This window comes from Ovis canadensis, chromosome 9, assembly GCF_042477335.2.
Source record: "Ovis canadensis isolate MfBH-ARS-UI-01 breed Bighorn chromosome 9, ARS-UI_OviCan_v2, whole genome shotgun sequence".
In the NCBI taxonomy this organism is placed as follows: domain Eukaryota; kingdom Metazoa; phylum Chordata; class Mammalia; order Artiodactyla; family Bovidae; genus Ovis; species Ovis canadensis.
Genome location: NC_091253.1, coordinates 31,285,911 through 31,301,459, shown reverse-complemented (window position 1 = coordinate 31,301,459; position 15,549 = coordinate 31,285,911). Strand labels below are relative to the sequence as shown.

The window sequence follows — 15,549 nt, the reverse complement described above, 5'->3', positions numbered from 1 at the left end:
GCGCGCTCCGGCCCGGAGCGCCCGTGTGAGCCGGGAGGGCCTTGGGAAGCAGCGATCAAGGTGTTGGGGCTCTCCACCCCCTGCCCCGATCCTCAGGATCCCACTTCCTCAGCTAGGGGAAAGGTGAACCCGGACCTTTTTTTCCCCTCTTGCGGCCGAATCAGACACCCCCACTCCATCAGTGCTCGCGCCCCCAAAGCCCCTCCTGGCGCTCGCCCTGGGGCCACTGGGAGACCGAGCGCTCGCAGCCCCGGGAGTAGGGGAGGGCTGGCCACAAAGGGCGGTCCAGCAGAGGCAGGAGCACCCACAGGCGACCGATCCCTCCCCTCCTGGCGGGAAGAGGGCGTCGGGCTTACCTAAGGACGAGGGAGAAAAGCGAAAAGCACCCGGAGCTAGGCTGGAGGCGCCCAGAGGGAGCGAGGAGAGCGGCGAAGAGAGGAGTGCGCTCCAGAGCCGGAGCTGGGAGCCAGGCGAGGTTTGTTTATGCCCGGGAGGAAGGCGATTTTATAGGCGCCGCGGCCCCGCCCCCCGCGCCTCGCCCCGCCCCCGTCCCCAGGCCCCCTCGCCGCGGGGACACACCCCTCGCCGCTCCCTCCTCCCGGGCGCTCCTCCCGCTCCCCTGGGCGCGCCTAGCCGTGCTGGGGCAGCGCGCGGGGGGCGCCAGCCCGAGCCGCCGCCTGTTGCGCAAGCCCGCGTGGAGGCGAGGAGGGGCGCGGCCCTCCAGGTCCCGGCAGCCGTTCCGCAGCGCTGTCCCTTTCCCAGTCCGGAAGGCCGGGGCCTGGGTGTGTGCAGCGAGCGTGTGTGCACCGGGGATCCATTCGGGCGCGGGTGCGTGTGCTTGGGCGCGCTCGCGCGTGTGCGTGTGGGCTTCCGTGTGTCTCTGTGTGACCGAGTGGCCCCCATCTCCATCTCAGAGTTTCTTCTTCCTAGTCCCCTTGCGCCACGCCTGCACCTCCGTTAGGAGCGACTCCCCCACTTCCTCCGGGTTTTAGATCCCAAGTCCGGAGTAGCTGCCTCCTTTGCTTCCTGGAGACCCGCTCCCTGCAATTCTCACCCCATGACCCTTCCTTGATGCATCTGCTTTCCGTTGAAACACAGACTCTCGCTTAATCGCGTCCATCTTGCTTGGGCACCTTCACGCAACCCCAGTTCCCTAGTTCTAAGCCCACCTGCCCTTTCCCACCCTGCGTCCTTCTTCCCGCCCCCAGAACCCTGGCAGGAAAGGAAGCTTCTCGCTCCTTCCTCGCCTGGTTCCTAGAACTTGTACTGAGCACTCTTTCCGCTCTTAGCCGCCTTGTCTATCTGTTCCCAGCTCGCTCTGCTTATCAATATCCCCCGCGGAACTTTTTTTTTCAGAAGGTGTGGGCCAGGGCTCCATCCCAGGACGGTTTGATAGAATCTGAGGGAATGCAGCCCAACTGTCTTTTAAGAGCTTCCCAGATGGTTCTAATGTGCAACCCGGGTGAGCCTCACTGTACCGGGAGAATATTATTTTATGGGTGAAGGAAGACCCTACCGTTGTCCCCAGGCCCCTTGCCCAGACTTGTGTTTGCTTGCATCTGCCCTCCTCTTCCAGCCCTCTGCCTGATGGTGGTAAACCTCTTCCCTCCACCAGGCCAGATTTTGCTCAAGACAGGGCCCTGGTTCTCCTCTGTGCAGCCCACTGGCCTCCAGGGGCCCTGGTATTTACCTATTCTGTCATTCCACAAATATTTATTGAGCCACTGCTTTGAGCCAAGTTCTGTGCTCAGCTGCTGGAGAAAAGGACTGAAAAGCTGAGGAGCCCCAAGATTCAGTTTCCCCATTCACCCAAAGAGAAGGTTAAGCTGGACTCATTTCTTGGGTAACTGGATTGAGCACCTGCTCAGCCTCTGTTGTATACACTGGGGGCATGGTAATGAACAAAATTAGGCCAGCTTTCTTTTACTCCACTCACACACATCTATTTCCCCTTACCTCCCCTATTTCCCCTTTTCCCCATTTCCCCTTACCTCCCCTATTTCGACTCTCAACATTGAGCTGCTCTGTTTATTACCTGGCAAAAGATATAGAGGCTCAAATTCAAAAGTGGAGTAGGCCACTACTTCCTCAGTAACAAATGGGAGCCCTGGCGTGTGGACTGGAGAAGGGCACTTTACCAGGAGAAGCCACTTCCACCTCTCTGAGGAAGACTTGGAGGGTGGAGCACTCAGGGCAATCCAGACCTGCAGCGGGCTCTGTCCAATGGCAGAGGAGGCTTGTGCTTAGGAACCCAAGCCTTCTGGAAAACAATGAGCAGAGAGCAAGTGGGCGGATCAGGGAGACAAGATACCAGAGACAAAGAGGAGAAAAGAATTGTACTGGAGTCGGGGCTGGGGTGGGGGGGTGGGTAGCATTTTCTGAGACCAGTGGCATTCTCCAACCAGGGTGAAAGAAGATCATTGCAGAATCCAAAGCAGCTCGGAAAAGTTCTGAAGGAGGTGTCGTTTAGATCCGTCTCATGGGTCCAACACAGCCAGTTTTCCTTCAGTGCTGCAATACTCTGCTGTTTCCGCAATGCGCTGAGTGCCCAGATGAAGCCGTTTTCCCGCATCCACTTGTAGGAAGGAAGGACTTTGGGGCAACCCTGGATGGGCACCCAGGTAGAAAGGTGCTCCCTCTGTGAAGTGGCCCCAGGGCACTGAGAGCTTCCTGCACCACTGGTCCCCCAGTGCAGGTCAGCTGAGACAGCAGAAGCTCTCAGAGCCAAACGTGGGTGCAATTGTATTGAACTGTTTAAATGATTTCTCTTTCTCTCTGGTCAGCAACACAATTAGATTTGCTTAGTGAACGCACACGTGGTGCAGATCCATCATCGAATCAGATTGGATTTTCTGGACTAACGTCCCTGGAAATTTCTAGTTAGCAGCACGGAAAATTTTTTTTTCATAGACTATTCTCACTAGAAGGACCAGAGGCATCATCCATTCCCAAGCTTCTTCCTTGGAGTTCATGGGTACTTGGGGCTGAGAGAGATCTAAAGCTAGAGTTCATGGGAAGAATGCTTGATTTCACCACACGGGTGCTGTGGTCCCTTGGGCAGTTACCCCACCTGTCTCGACATTCATCATGAATGTGGAGAAGATGGGTGAGAGGAGCCGCTGGACCTTCTGGCCACAGTGTATGAGTCCCCTGATGCGGTTCCATGTTTTTTTAATATGAAAAAGAGTCCCTGAAAAGCTAGCATCCCTTCGTCCTAGTATAGGGCTCCCCTCCATATCTTCCTCTTTTGTGAATCAGTCTAATCTACAAGTACACACTCACAGCAATCAATGACCCATCCTAAGAATCGCCTCTTACCCCAAGTTCCCCTCCAGTTACTGTGGCCTCTTCCTCCCCAAACTTCTCTAAATAGATGCCCATCCACATAGCCTCCACTTCCTCGAGATATCTCCCCTTCCTTTAACTTTTTAGCGTTTATCAAGTTCCTCAGGAGTCAGTCCTGGCTTAATAAATCTACAAAGCTCTTTAAGGAAAACAATAGCCTTCTTTGCACCCACACACCACTTACTCGACCCCCTCTCCCCCTCCCCTCTCCCCTCTCCCCCTCCCCCCTCCCCCCTCCCCCCTCCGAGGCAGCTAGGACTTTCATCTCTGCGGATCATTTGTATCTCATCTCTGCTCTCACCAGTTTTTCTGGTCCTAGCATGTTCTGTAATTTGCTGCTTCGGCCTCCTCATCGGGAAGCTGTACATAATAACAGAGCTACCTTCTAGGGTTGTTATAAGAAATACCAGTTAATATACGTAAAGAAAAGAAAGTGAAGTTGCTCAGTTGTGTCCAACTCTTTGTGACCCCATGGACTATAGCCTACCAGGTTCCTCCATCCATGGGATTTTCAAGGCAACAATACTGGCTGCTGCTGCTGCTGCTAAGTCGCTTCAGTCGTGTCCAACTCTGTGCGACCCCATAGACAGCAGCCCACCAGGCTCCCTCGTCCCTGGGATTCTCCAGGCAAGAACACTGGAGTGGGTTGCTATTTCCTTCTTCAGGGGATCTTCCTAACCTAGGGATCGAACCCAGGTCTCCTGCATTGTAGGCAGATGCTTTACCATCTGAGCCACCAGGAAAGTCAGATAAGAACCTGTGAAACATCCTAGAACAATGCCTGGCATGTACAAAGTCCTTGATAGAATGTTAGCCATCATCATCACCACCATCATCATCTCATCCCATCTCTCCTGGCATCTTTCAAAGTACCCGATTCATTCGGAAAGCCAGTAAACAGTGGTCAAGTAAATGAGCAAAGGCAAGTGTTTCTTCCTGAACTCTCCCTTCTTTCTGCAGCCCTGCTTGGATTTCATGGGGAGGGGAAGGGATCTTTCTGCTTGTTTCGGGAGCCCAAGTAGAAGGATCATATCTGTGGACCTCTGAACCTTTTCCCAGTCCTCTGAGAGCATCCTTGACGTGTAATGTCCAGCTGTGAGCAATGGGGAAAATCTGCAAAAGGAAAACAATTTCACAGGCGGTTGGATGTTCGCCTTTGGTTCAGGGTACATAGTAAATCTTCCATTTTTAATAGAAATGAAGAGGTATATATAACTTTTGGCTCATAATAACCAGTTTCTCTTTGCTCCTGGTTTGTAATGATTTGTCAGGAGTGCTGTAACAACTTACCACCAAAAGAGTGGCTTAAAATAACAGAAATGTATTTTATCCCGGTTTCAGAGGCTGGAGGTCCACCATCAGGGAGTCAGTGGGGTCAGCCTCCCTCTGACACCTCCAAGGTGGAATCCTCCCCCTCCCTCCTCTCCCAGCTCCTGGTGCTTGCAGGCAAGCCTTGGTGCTCCCTGGCCTGGGGCTGCGTCGCTCTGATCTCCGCCTCTGCCATCGCAGGGCCTTCTTTCCTTGTGTCTCTCTCTGTCTCTGTATCTCTCCTTGTGACATGGGGACACCAGTCATATGGGCTGAAAGGCCCACCCTAATCCAGTATGACCCCTTCTGAACCTCACTGATTACATCTGCAAATGTAATCATCTGCATCTGTATTTCCAAATGAGATCACATTCTGAGATTCTGGGCTAGAAATTAATTTGGAGAAGGAGTGATGACGGGATTCAACCCAGGGTTTCGTTAATATGTGTTTACCAAATATTTTTCGTGCATTTACAGAGAGACCTACTTACTGGCCTGCTCAGGGCCACCCTGATGAAGCTGCTCTCCGACGCTCCCGCGATAGTTCTCGCCAGGCTTTCCACCAGCCAGCCCACTTCCGTCATCCCTTGCTTGGCTGACATCTTGAATAACCTAAATCATAGGTCCTGCCTAATTAAACCTTTTATTGCTTTTGCTGCCTGCCAAGTTCACCACTCCTCCCCAGTGTGGCAATGGAGATGCCCCCTAACATGTCCAGGCATTTTTCTCCCTCCTTCAACCACTGGGTTACTCACCACTTTCTCTAGAGCAGACCCTCACGTCAGCACCTCTGAACCTTTGTCCAAGCTGTCTTCTCCTTCTAGAAAGCCCTCCCATATTCCCTTCTCTGAAGTTGTCACTCATCTGGGGAAAACATGGATTTAATCCTGAAAGGACCTGCCCAAGAACAAAGATAGCATGGGGCAGAACTGAGCACTGGGAGATACTGAGAGCTGAGATATCATCAGGTCGTTCACCCCCATGTCAGTGCTTCCATGTCCTGCCCCTGAAATCAGGCACGTGGGTATGACTTGCCCTGTCAATGAATGGGAGGGAAAGTGATTTGTGTCACCTCCGGATGGGGACTTTAACAGCTGGCCTGTGATTCATCTCCTATCCCCATCACTCTCAACTCTGGCCACACAGACCATTCTGGGTGACGGAGGGTCTGTCCAACAGAACCCAGAAGGAGGGAACTCAGAGCACAGTACCCAGCTGACCAAAATCATCATGTGACAAGGGGAAAAAATAGACCTTGTTGCCGCATACCAGTAGCATCCAGAAGGGGGTTGTCACTGTAGCCCAGCACAGTCCATCCTGACCGGGTCACCCTCCAGCACGGCTATGATAAACATCAACTCTTCCAGTAAACTTCTCATGCTCCTCTCCAACCAGATTCACCTGTTTAAAGAATCCAGTACATAGTTATTGAGCATTTAAAATCCATCGGGCACTATGTGAGATGCTAGCGATAAACGGATGAAAATGGCATGACTATATAATTGGAGTTGTTAGAAGTGTTGTTAAGGACCAGGGTCTTAAAAGACTATGCGACCCAAAATCTCACCTACTCTTGAGGTTCTAGAAAAGCCCTCCTGAAAAAGGGATGTTTGAAACTGGCAGCCATTAGACTAGGCATGGATAAGCATGTCCTCACCACCTCCTGCCCCCAGAGCTTTGTGTGTTTCCCTTCCTTGTTATTAGTTAGAAATATTTAGTGTATATGTAGCATAAACATAATTTCAAGTGGCTTAAGCAACAAAGGGGTGGGACATACTTACGGGCTCACATAGCAGTAATATCCAGAGGAGGGTTAGCTTCAGGAATGGCTGGATCCAGGGCCTGATGTTATCAGATCTCTGCCTCTCCAGCTCTTAGTATCTTCCAGATCAGTTTACTTCATGTTGACTTTGTTCTCAGGTGGGCTGTTTGCATGTTAAGTCGAAGGCTGTCAGTTAATTTTAGGTTACTTAGTTAGAGAACTCCTAAAGTCTGAAGAGGACCGAGCCCTGGGAAACTTCCCCCATTTTCCCTGAGAGGTCATGGGAGCTTTGAGGAGCCCGCATGCACATTTGGCAATCACTCATTCTGAAATCGCTGGCCCTTCATGCTCCACCCACGTTCCTGGCTTGACTGTCTCCACCACCACCTCCAGCTGCACTTTCCAGCCTAACCTGCCTGCCTGCCCTGCCCATTCTGGCTCCTTTATCCTCTGGGTTTTGCTTGTACCTCTGAGGACAGAGCTTCCTACAAAAAGGGGCAACAACTTCTCTGAGTTGGGACTATACCATCTTGCACAGGACAGGAAAATCTTTAAATAATATTTGCTCATTGAATGGAAGAAAAGAGGAAGGAAAAGAAAGAAGGAAGATGATTTGCACTTATGTACAGACAGTTGGCTTAAAACTATTATAACAGAGCTGGACCCTATGGGCCTTCCCAGCACAGACACCCACCCCCCACCACCCATGTCATCCACCTGCCTCCTGACCGTCGAAAAACTTTAGCCAAAGACTAAACTTAATCAGAGAAGTGAGAAAATGCAAAAGCAAAGGAAAGCGATCAAACAAGACCAAATAATAGTGTACCCATTAAACAAAGTCAAGGACCTTCAGTTCCTCCTCAAGGACCACAGATAATACTCTGAGCCATATTCTTTGAGCTGTTTTACAGATACTAAAACTCCCAAGAGGTGGAATAAGTTAATTATACTAAGGCTTCCCTGGTAGCTCAGCTGGTAAAGAATCCACAGGCAATGCAGGAGACCCTGGCTCAAGTTCCTGGGTCAGGAAGATCCCCTGGAGGAGAACTTGGCAACCCACTCCAGTATTCTTGCCTGGAGAATCCCCATGGACAAAGGAGCCTGGAGGGCTACAGTCCATGGGATTGCAAAGAGCGACTAAGCACACGTTAAGTGACCACAAGCACGTAGACCCCAGACAGGTCAGAACTGGAAGGCTGATGATGTTGACTCTTGGTTACCTCACCACCAACCAATCAGAAGAATGTCCACGAGCTGATCACACACCCCACAACCCTTTCCTTGGCATGTAACCCTTTCCTTCTTTTCCTTGTATAATCTCTGAGCAAAACATGGAAAGTAGGGAGTTGATTTTGGGGGGACATGTGTCCACCTTCTCCCTAGGATTGCCAGCTTTTCAGTCAAGCTATCTTTTCTTTTTACTCAACACTTATCTGTCAGTATTGGATTCTTGAGCCAGGAGCAAACCTCAGTTCAGTAACATGATCATTCATCATCCAGGTTTAGGAGATAGGATGATTTTTTGACATTTCCTAAACTTTAATGTGCTCTTCTTGCCTCTGAGGCTTCAGACAACTTATCTCTGCAGGTGCTCGATGGCATCCTGGATGATCCTTAGGATTGTCTTAGTTGGTGGAGAAGTTACAGCAGGAGTTGCAGGGCCTTCTGGGGGGGCTCCTTGCTGACCGCTCCCCCTCACCACCGCCAGCTGGGACCAGGTTCAACAAATGCAAAAGGATTTTTGGGGGGTGGCAACCATGCAATTTACTTCCCAGACAGATTAGAGAAGAAATGTCACATGACTTTGCATTCCTTGTGTTAAATTAAATCTCAGCCAGCCCCCCACCATTGCTGGCCCTAGTGGCAAATTATCCTGTTTGGCTCAGTGTTATTGCCGTTAGGAAGGAGTGTTCATTGCTTTATTTTCACCCCTTACAATGCTTTCTGGAAAACCTGAAGGAGTTTTAGGTTCACTCCTTTGCTGGGAGCCTCTCAAAGCGCAGCTCAGCGCAGCCCTGACTCTGCAGGTGTTGTGCCTCGTTCTCTCTGGACAGGGACTGAAATTTGCCCCTCCCCCGCAAGCATTCAAGCAACAGGTGCCTTTGCTCACCTCCAGGGTCATGTGCAAGAGGAGGGTGCTCTGTAGTGGCCTGGAGGAATACGGTGTAGGCATTCCCCTTGTGAGCTGCACGGAACCAGACGGCAGATGTAGGCTTGTACCAGGGAGAGTGGGCTGGAGTAGGCTGAGTCAGGTTATTTTCACGGTACAGGGCAGACAAGGCACAGCTGCCCCACTCCTAAGCAAAAGGCAAAGGGATATAGTGGGAAAACCAACAAGCCTTTACTTAAAGAAAACCCAACCAGGTTCCCCTGAGCAGGTGGACAGGTTTGTACCTTGTATTCTTTCTACAGGGCTTCCCAGGTGGCACTAGTGGTAAAGAACCCGCCTGCCAATGCAGGAGACGGAAGAGACACGGGTTCCATCCCTGAGTCAGGAGGATCCCCTGGAGTAGGGCCTGGCAACCCACTCCGGTATTCTTGCCTGGAGAATCCCATGGACAGAGGAGCCTGGCTGGCTGCTCCATAAGGTCATAGAGTCAGAGATGACTGAGGGACTTCGCACACACATTCTTCCTCCAAGTGCAGAGCGCAGGCTTATCAGAGGGAAGAGCACCTGTTCTGTGGGGAGTGTGGGTGCTTTTAGCCCCATTTCACAGATGAGGAAGCTGAGTTCCAGACTGATACCACAAAGCCATCTAACTCGTGGCCCTGGCCTGGGAAGGTGGCCCAGGTGACCTGCAGGCTGCATGATTGCTGGACAGGGAGCTGGTGACCTGAATAGATTGTCTCCAAGGAGGAAGACAGCCAGGAAGTGTCTGGAGAGGAGAAAAAGTGGCTGCCGAGTACCTCCAGCCTCCCAGGGAAGCAAGGGACAGAGCCCCAGAGCCGCCTGGGGTGCAGCAGGGTGGAGCTCGAGTTGCTCAGTCTGCCCGCAGCGGACAAACGGGCCCTCGTTTATATCAATTCCAAATGCATGTTTGTCCAGGTAGATGCTGACTCAAACTTGGGCACCTGAGCACCAGTGGCAGTGGACCATGGCTTAATTCTGAGCCTGTTAAAACCTGAGGAGTGCTATAGAATGGGTGTTACTCCCATAGGAAGAAACAAAAGGTGTTTCAGAAACAAATATCCCATGTAAAACTACTAGAAAATTCAAAGAAACTCTAAATACATACACACACACATGCAACCAACAAAATGTCTAGAAAATTAAAAAAAAGCAAACCACCATGCAGAAACAATCCCTATTAATATTTTAGTGGATGTCCTTCCATTTTACTATGAGTATGTGTGGGTAAATAAATATTTACAATTGTATGATAATGTGTGTGCATGTTAAGTCACTTCAGTCATGTCTGACTCTGCAACCCTATGGATTGTATCCTGCCAGACTCCTCTGTCCATGGGCTTCTCCAGGCAGGAATACTGGAGTGGGTTGCCATGTCCTCCTCCAGGGGATCTTCCCGACCCAGGGACTGACCTGCGTCTCCTGTGTCTCCTGCATTGGCAGGCAGGTTCTTTACTACTAGCACCACCTGGGAAGCCTGGTATGATAATATTTAACTGCAAATGGATATTTCAATGACAGCATTTTAAAATGCTATCATAGGGAGAAGGGGACAATAGAGGATGAGATGGTTGGATGGCATCACTGATGTGATGGACATGAGTTTGAGTAAGCTCCAGGAGTTAGTGATGAATAGGGAAGCCTGGCGTGCTGCAGTCTACGGGGTCCCAAAGAGTCTTTGCATTTAAAAAAAATCTAACTACACATTAAAAATTTTTTCTTTTTACAAAGTATAACATCATAAAACCGAAAATGGATCAAGTGTGTGTGTGTGTGTGTGTGCACGCTCAGTCATGTCGGACTCTTTGTGTCCCCATGGACTGTGACTCACCAGGCTCCTCTGTCCATGGCATTTTCTAGGCAAGGATACTGAAGTGGGCTGCTATTTCCTACTCCAGGTGATCTTCCTGACCCAGGGATCAAACCCACATCTCTTGCATCTCCTGCATTAGCTGGCAGATTCTTTACCGTTAATGCCAGGAGAGACGCCCAAACAAACCTAAGTGTACAGTATATTAGAATAATTATAAAATGAGCTCCCAAGAGTATGACCCACACCGTGGACAGTCCATCCACTACTACCAGCCACCACCATCCACAAGGCTATGAGAACCTTCCTAGTGACACATAGTATTTTTTCTATAACATGGAGGGACCATGCTTCATATAACATGTCCTACATTGATGGACATTCTGGGTGTTTCCAGTTTTCCACTGGGTTGGCTATCCTTGTATATGCTTCCCCAAACCCATCTTTGTATAATGCTACCGAGCAAATCCTCTGGACCAGCATATATAGGTACATATATACATACATGTGTGAACTCAGTCACTCAGTTGTGTCCAACTCTTTGTGACCCCATGGACTGTAGCCCATCAGGCTCCACTGTCCATGGAATTTTCTAGGCAAGAATACTGGAGTGGGTCACCGTTTCCTACTCCAGGGAGTCTTCCCAGGGACCAAACCCATGTCTCCAGCATCTCCTGTATTGGCAGGTGAATTCTTCTAACTCCACCAGCTGGGAAGCCATATATACACATATAATTTTTTTAAAGGACTTTGTTCAGTGCAGTAAGCTACCTTCCAACAGGAAGTGTGAGGATTGGGTCCTGCCAGTTGTGTGTGGGCACATCCTTGGCCCAGGACTGTCTGCCCATCTGATAGGCGCACACTGGCACCTCATTGTTGTCTCAACGCATTTGCAGTCTTTGTTTGGTGATGAGGCGGAATGATGTCATTTATTTTATGTGTTTATACTTGGCCTCCCAGGATTAGAAGTGAGAGGTCCTATTATTAAGACATGTCATCTCAAGAGTTTGTCTGTCCCACCTCTGTGTTCATCTCTAAGAAATAAAAATCCCATCTCACCTCCCCTCTCTCTTACCTCATGTCCAGAGCCCTCTTTCAGCTCCCAGGCTTGAAGCCAAACTCTGTATAATGACTTTAGGCAAGGTCCTTGGCTCTGCTAGTGGGGAGCTATGGGAACCAGACTGGTACCCCATCTATGAGCCTCATGCTCCTCGACAGACCAGCGCTTAGCAAATGAGAGAGTAATTTAAGAGGAAGAGAATTTGAATTTGTTTTTTTCAGAGACTACCTATTGAACACCTATTATATGCTAGGTACTGCATTAGACGCTATGTATTGGGCTGGCCAGAGAAGGCAATGGCACCCCACTCCAGTACTCTTGCCTGGAAAATCCCATAGGCAGAGGAGCCTGGTAGACTGCAGTCCATGGGGTCTCGAAGAGTCAGACACGACTGAGTGACTTCACTTTCACTTTTCACTTTCATGCATTGGAGAAGGAAATGGCATCCCACTCCATGTTCTTGCCTGGAGAATCCCAGGGACAGGGGAGCCTGGTGGGCTGCCATCTATGGGGTCGCACAGAGTCGGACACGACTGAAGTGACTTAGCAGCAGCAGCAGCAGCAGCAGCAACAGCATTGAGCTGGCCAAAAAGCTCATTTGGGTTTTTCAGTGAAATGTTACAGAAAAACCCAATTATTTTATTTCTGTTTTTTTACTGCAAAGCAAGTATTACAATCCCCATTTTATACTCAAGGAAACTGAGGCTCAGAGAGGGGTGGTAACCTGTCCAAGGACCCACAGCTAGGAAGATTAAGTAGTCTGGCTGATTCCCAACAGCCTGATGTCTCTGGAAGGCCTGGCACTCTCAGCAGCTCTGCTCAGTATGTGGAATGACCATCACTGTTAAATAGCGCCTTTGTTGATCAGTCACTAAGTCATGTCTGACTCTTTGCAACCCCATGGACTGCAGCACGCCAGGCTCCTCTGTTCTCTGCTATCTCCCAGACTTTTACTCAGATTTATGTCCATTGAGTCAGTGATGCTACTGAACCATCTTATCCTCTGCCACCCCCTTCTGCTTTGGCCTTCAGTCTCTCCCAAGATCAGGGTCTTTTCCAATGAGTCGGCTCTTTGCATCAAGTGGCCAAAGTATTGGAGCTTTAGCATGAGTCCTTCCAATGAACATTTAGAGTTGATTTCCTTTAGGATTGAATAGCTTGATCCTCTTGCAGTCCAAGGGGCTCTCAAGGGCTTCTCCAGGACCAAAGAACACCTGGGAAATACTATACCTCAGTCTGAGAATTTTCTTGGAGAGCCTCGTCCTTCTTCCACGGTGTTACCATTGCTGTTTGTTGCACACCTACATCCGTGCTGATGGAGAGACTGCTTCATCCCGATGGAAACTCAGGCTATCTAACCTGAGGGCTCTTAGAAGGGAAAGAGGCTTTCAGTGACTAAATGTCAATTCTACACCAGAGTCCTACACACATCATCACACACAGTTAGCAGTCTAACCTCAAAGAAGGTGTATGTCTCCATTTTGCAGATGGGGAAGTTAAGGCTCAGAAAAATCCTGGTCCAAAGATTCTTGGCTAACGATAACAGCTAATACGTATTCAGCACACAGGCCCTGGGGATTGTGATAAACCATTTACGTGGGGTATTCATAATCTTCAACACATCTCCAAGACTCAGGGCACCATTTTTGTCATGTCTACTTCATAAATGGAAATACTAAGACAGAAAAAAAAATTAAGTAATTTGCTCAGGACGGCCTAGCTAGTAGAGCGGGAATCAAACCCAGGACGTCTGGCTCCCAAATCTGTCCCTAACCACTATGTCTGGAGGGCTCCCAAACCCACATTCTTTATCCCAAACCATCAAGGGCCTTCTAATGCTAGGGGCCCTATAAACACTCTTTTATATTAATATAATGTTGATGGGAAGAGATGCTTGGTACTTTCTCTCAGTAGTTAGAGGACCTGACAACCAGGGAGAATGCATCTGGTCCTGAGTCCCAAACTAGAGCCCGCCAGGCTCCTCTGTCCATGGAATTCTCCAGGCAAGAGTTGTGGAGTGGGTAACCATTCCCTTCTGCAGGGAAGCCTTCTGACCCAGGGATCGAACCCTGGTCTCCTGCATTGCAGGCAGATTCTCAACCAGCTGAGCCATCAGGGAAGCCCGTCTTTGAATCTAGGCTTCCCACAATCAAAGCCCATGCCACCTCTTCTCAAGGGGAGAGAGGGCATGGCTGGTGATGTCATGCCTGCCCGCCCTGCCAGGGCCGCACTCTGGGAAGGAGTGATGATGTGTTTAATCATTAAGTGAGTAATCGTGGGCAGCTCCCTCTGGCCAATTATTAATAGAAGCTGGGGAAGGTGGGCAGGCTCACCGCCGGGCCAGTGGTTTCTAGCGTCAACTGGATGATTCAGATTTTAGGCCGTCTCTCTTGACACATCTCCTGGCTGGGGGCTGGCCCTCGCACCTCTGGGTCACCCCACTCCCAAGGCAAATTGCTCCTTGCTCCTCGTTTACCTGATCTGTTTCCAGGCTGGCTGTAGGAACTGAAGCATCCAGCCCATGAGACCTGGGTTTAAATCCTGGGATAACTTAGCCAAATCATCTGACCGCTTGGAATCTCAGTGTCCTCATCTTTGAAATGGGCATGACAACATCTACGTCATGAGACCTGGTGGAAATAATCTCATAGCAGACACTCGGGGAACCGCCACCATTAAGATGAGCTAGTCTGAGGCTGCCCTACTTGGAACCTGGTTGCCACGGAGCTTAATGGCCTCTGGCCCTTTGCACATACTGTTCCCTTTGCTGTGAATGTCTTTTCCTGGCCTCTTACTTTTTTTCTCCATGTGGGGCATTACAGTTTTATAAGGAAATATAATTATCACAGGGCTTCCCTGGTGGCTCAGCCGTAAAGAATCTGCCTGCCAATGAAGGAGATGCAGGTTTGAACCTTGGGTCGGGAAGATCCCCTGGAGAAGGGAATGGCAACCCACTCCTGTATTCATGCCTGGAAAATCCTATGGGCCGAGGAGCCTGGTGGGCTACAGTCCTTGGGGCCACAAAGGGTCAGACACAATTTAGCGACTGAGCGCACATGCATAATTTACTGCAGTATTAAATAGTAGAATTCTTTTTAATTTTTTCAATAAGTTTCTAGAGGAAAAAACTGACTGTGTTGAGCCTTCTCAACCCAGCATTAAGGTTCCTGGGCTTAGAGCAAGACACAGCCCCTACTGGCTTTTGTTTTGGTAAAGCCTGAAGCAAGTAAAATTTTGTGCCAAGAACACCAGAAGGGGAGGAGAAAAGCTAGAAGGCAGAACAGGGAGAGCTCTTTGCCTGGGTGGGGCCAGGGGCTAGTGTTCTGTTAGTAGCCAGCACACTTGACCCCGTGTCTTAAGGAGAGGGGAGGGTGGAAGATCCTCAACCTGCCCTCTCCAGAGGGTCCAGGTGTCCAGGCAGCAGCCTGGCCCTGAAGGAAGCTTCTGTTACCCAGGTGCCTAGCTGCTCCATAACCCAACCCTGGAACCTTGGCGTGATGATGGCATGTGGACACTGGGTGCCTGCTAGGACTGAGACTGCACATCCCCCAGGGCTGGTAAAAAGGGAGCTGCCAGTCACATTTGATCTGACTTCAAGGAAATAAGGAAAATGGACCTTTCCTGTGCATCCGAGTGTGTGGCCGGGGATGTGGACACCACCCCTGCAGTGGGGCTCCGCATCCCTGCAGGAGACGAAGCGCTCCTGGAGAGAGTGTGCCTGAGGCCACAGGCGGGACACTCGTCTGACTGACGAGGCAGCCTCCTTGACGCCCAGCTCTGCGCTTTCTAATTCAATAGCCAGTGGCCATGTGTGGCTATTTCAGAATTAATTTCAGGGAAATGAAAGATTAGCCACGTTTTCAAGGCCTTATAATAGCCCCACGTGACCAGTGGCTACTGCCCCAGCCAGCAAGTATTTCCATCACAACAGGAAGTGCTCCAGTGATCTCCATGATTCCCTGAGAGGCCGCTTTCTCTCCTCTGCCCGAAACAGGTGAAGTCCTCTGTCCTTTGCAGGGGCAGTTTTAATTATTTCCAATCACCAGTGTGGAAGAGCTTAGAAAAAAGCAGAGGAGGCAATGAAAATCTACAAAGAGGAAGTGTTCATACAAATGGTCTCTACCTGGCCTGCGCAA

General features: G+C 50.1%; 1 protein-coding gene and 1 non-coding gene across 2 annotated transcripts in view; both read right to left on the bottom strand.

Moving 5' to 3' along the window:
- The window catches only part of NDRG1 (N-myc downstream regulated 1), a 56,607-nt gene extending 55,910 nt beyond the window's left edge, over positions 1 to 697 (bottom strand). The window contains exon 1 of the mRNA XM_069599827.1: positions 357 to 697. The gene's annotated coding sequence lies outside the window, so the exon portion shown is untranslated. The remainder of the gene's footprint in view (positions 1 to 356) is intronic.
- A 3,318-nt stretch (positions 698 to 4,015) lies between these two features.
- Positions 4,016 to 4,088, bottom strand: TRNAC-ACA (transfer RNA cysteine (anticodon ACA)). Its single transcript has one exon. It is a non-coding gene; the product is annotated as a tRNA-Cys (tRNA).
- Between the last annotated feature and the right edge of the window lie 11,461 nt (positions 4,089 to 15,549).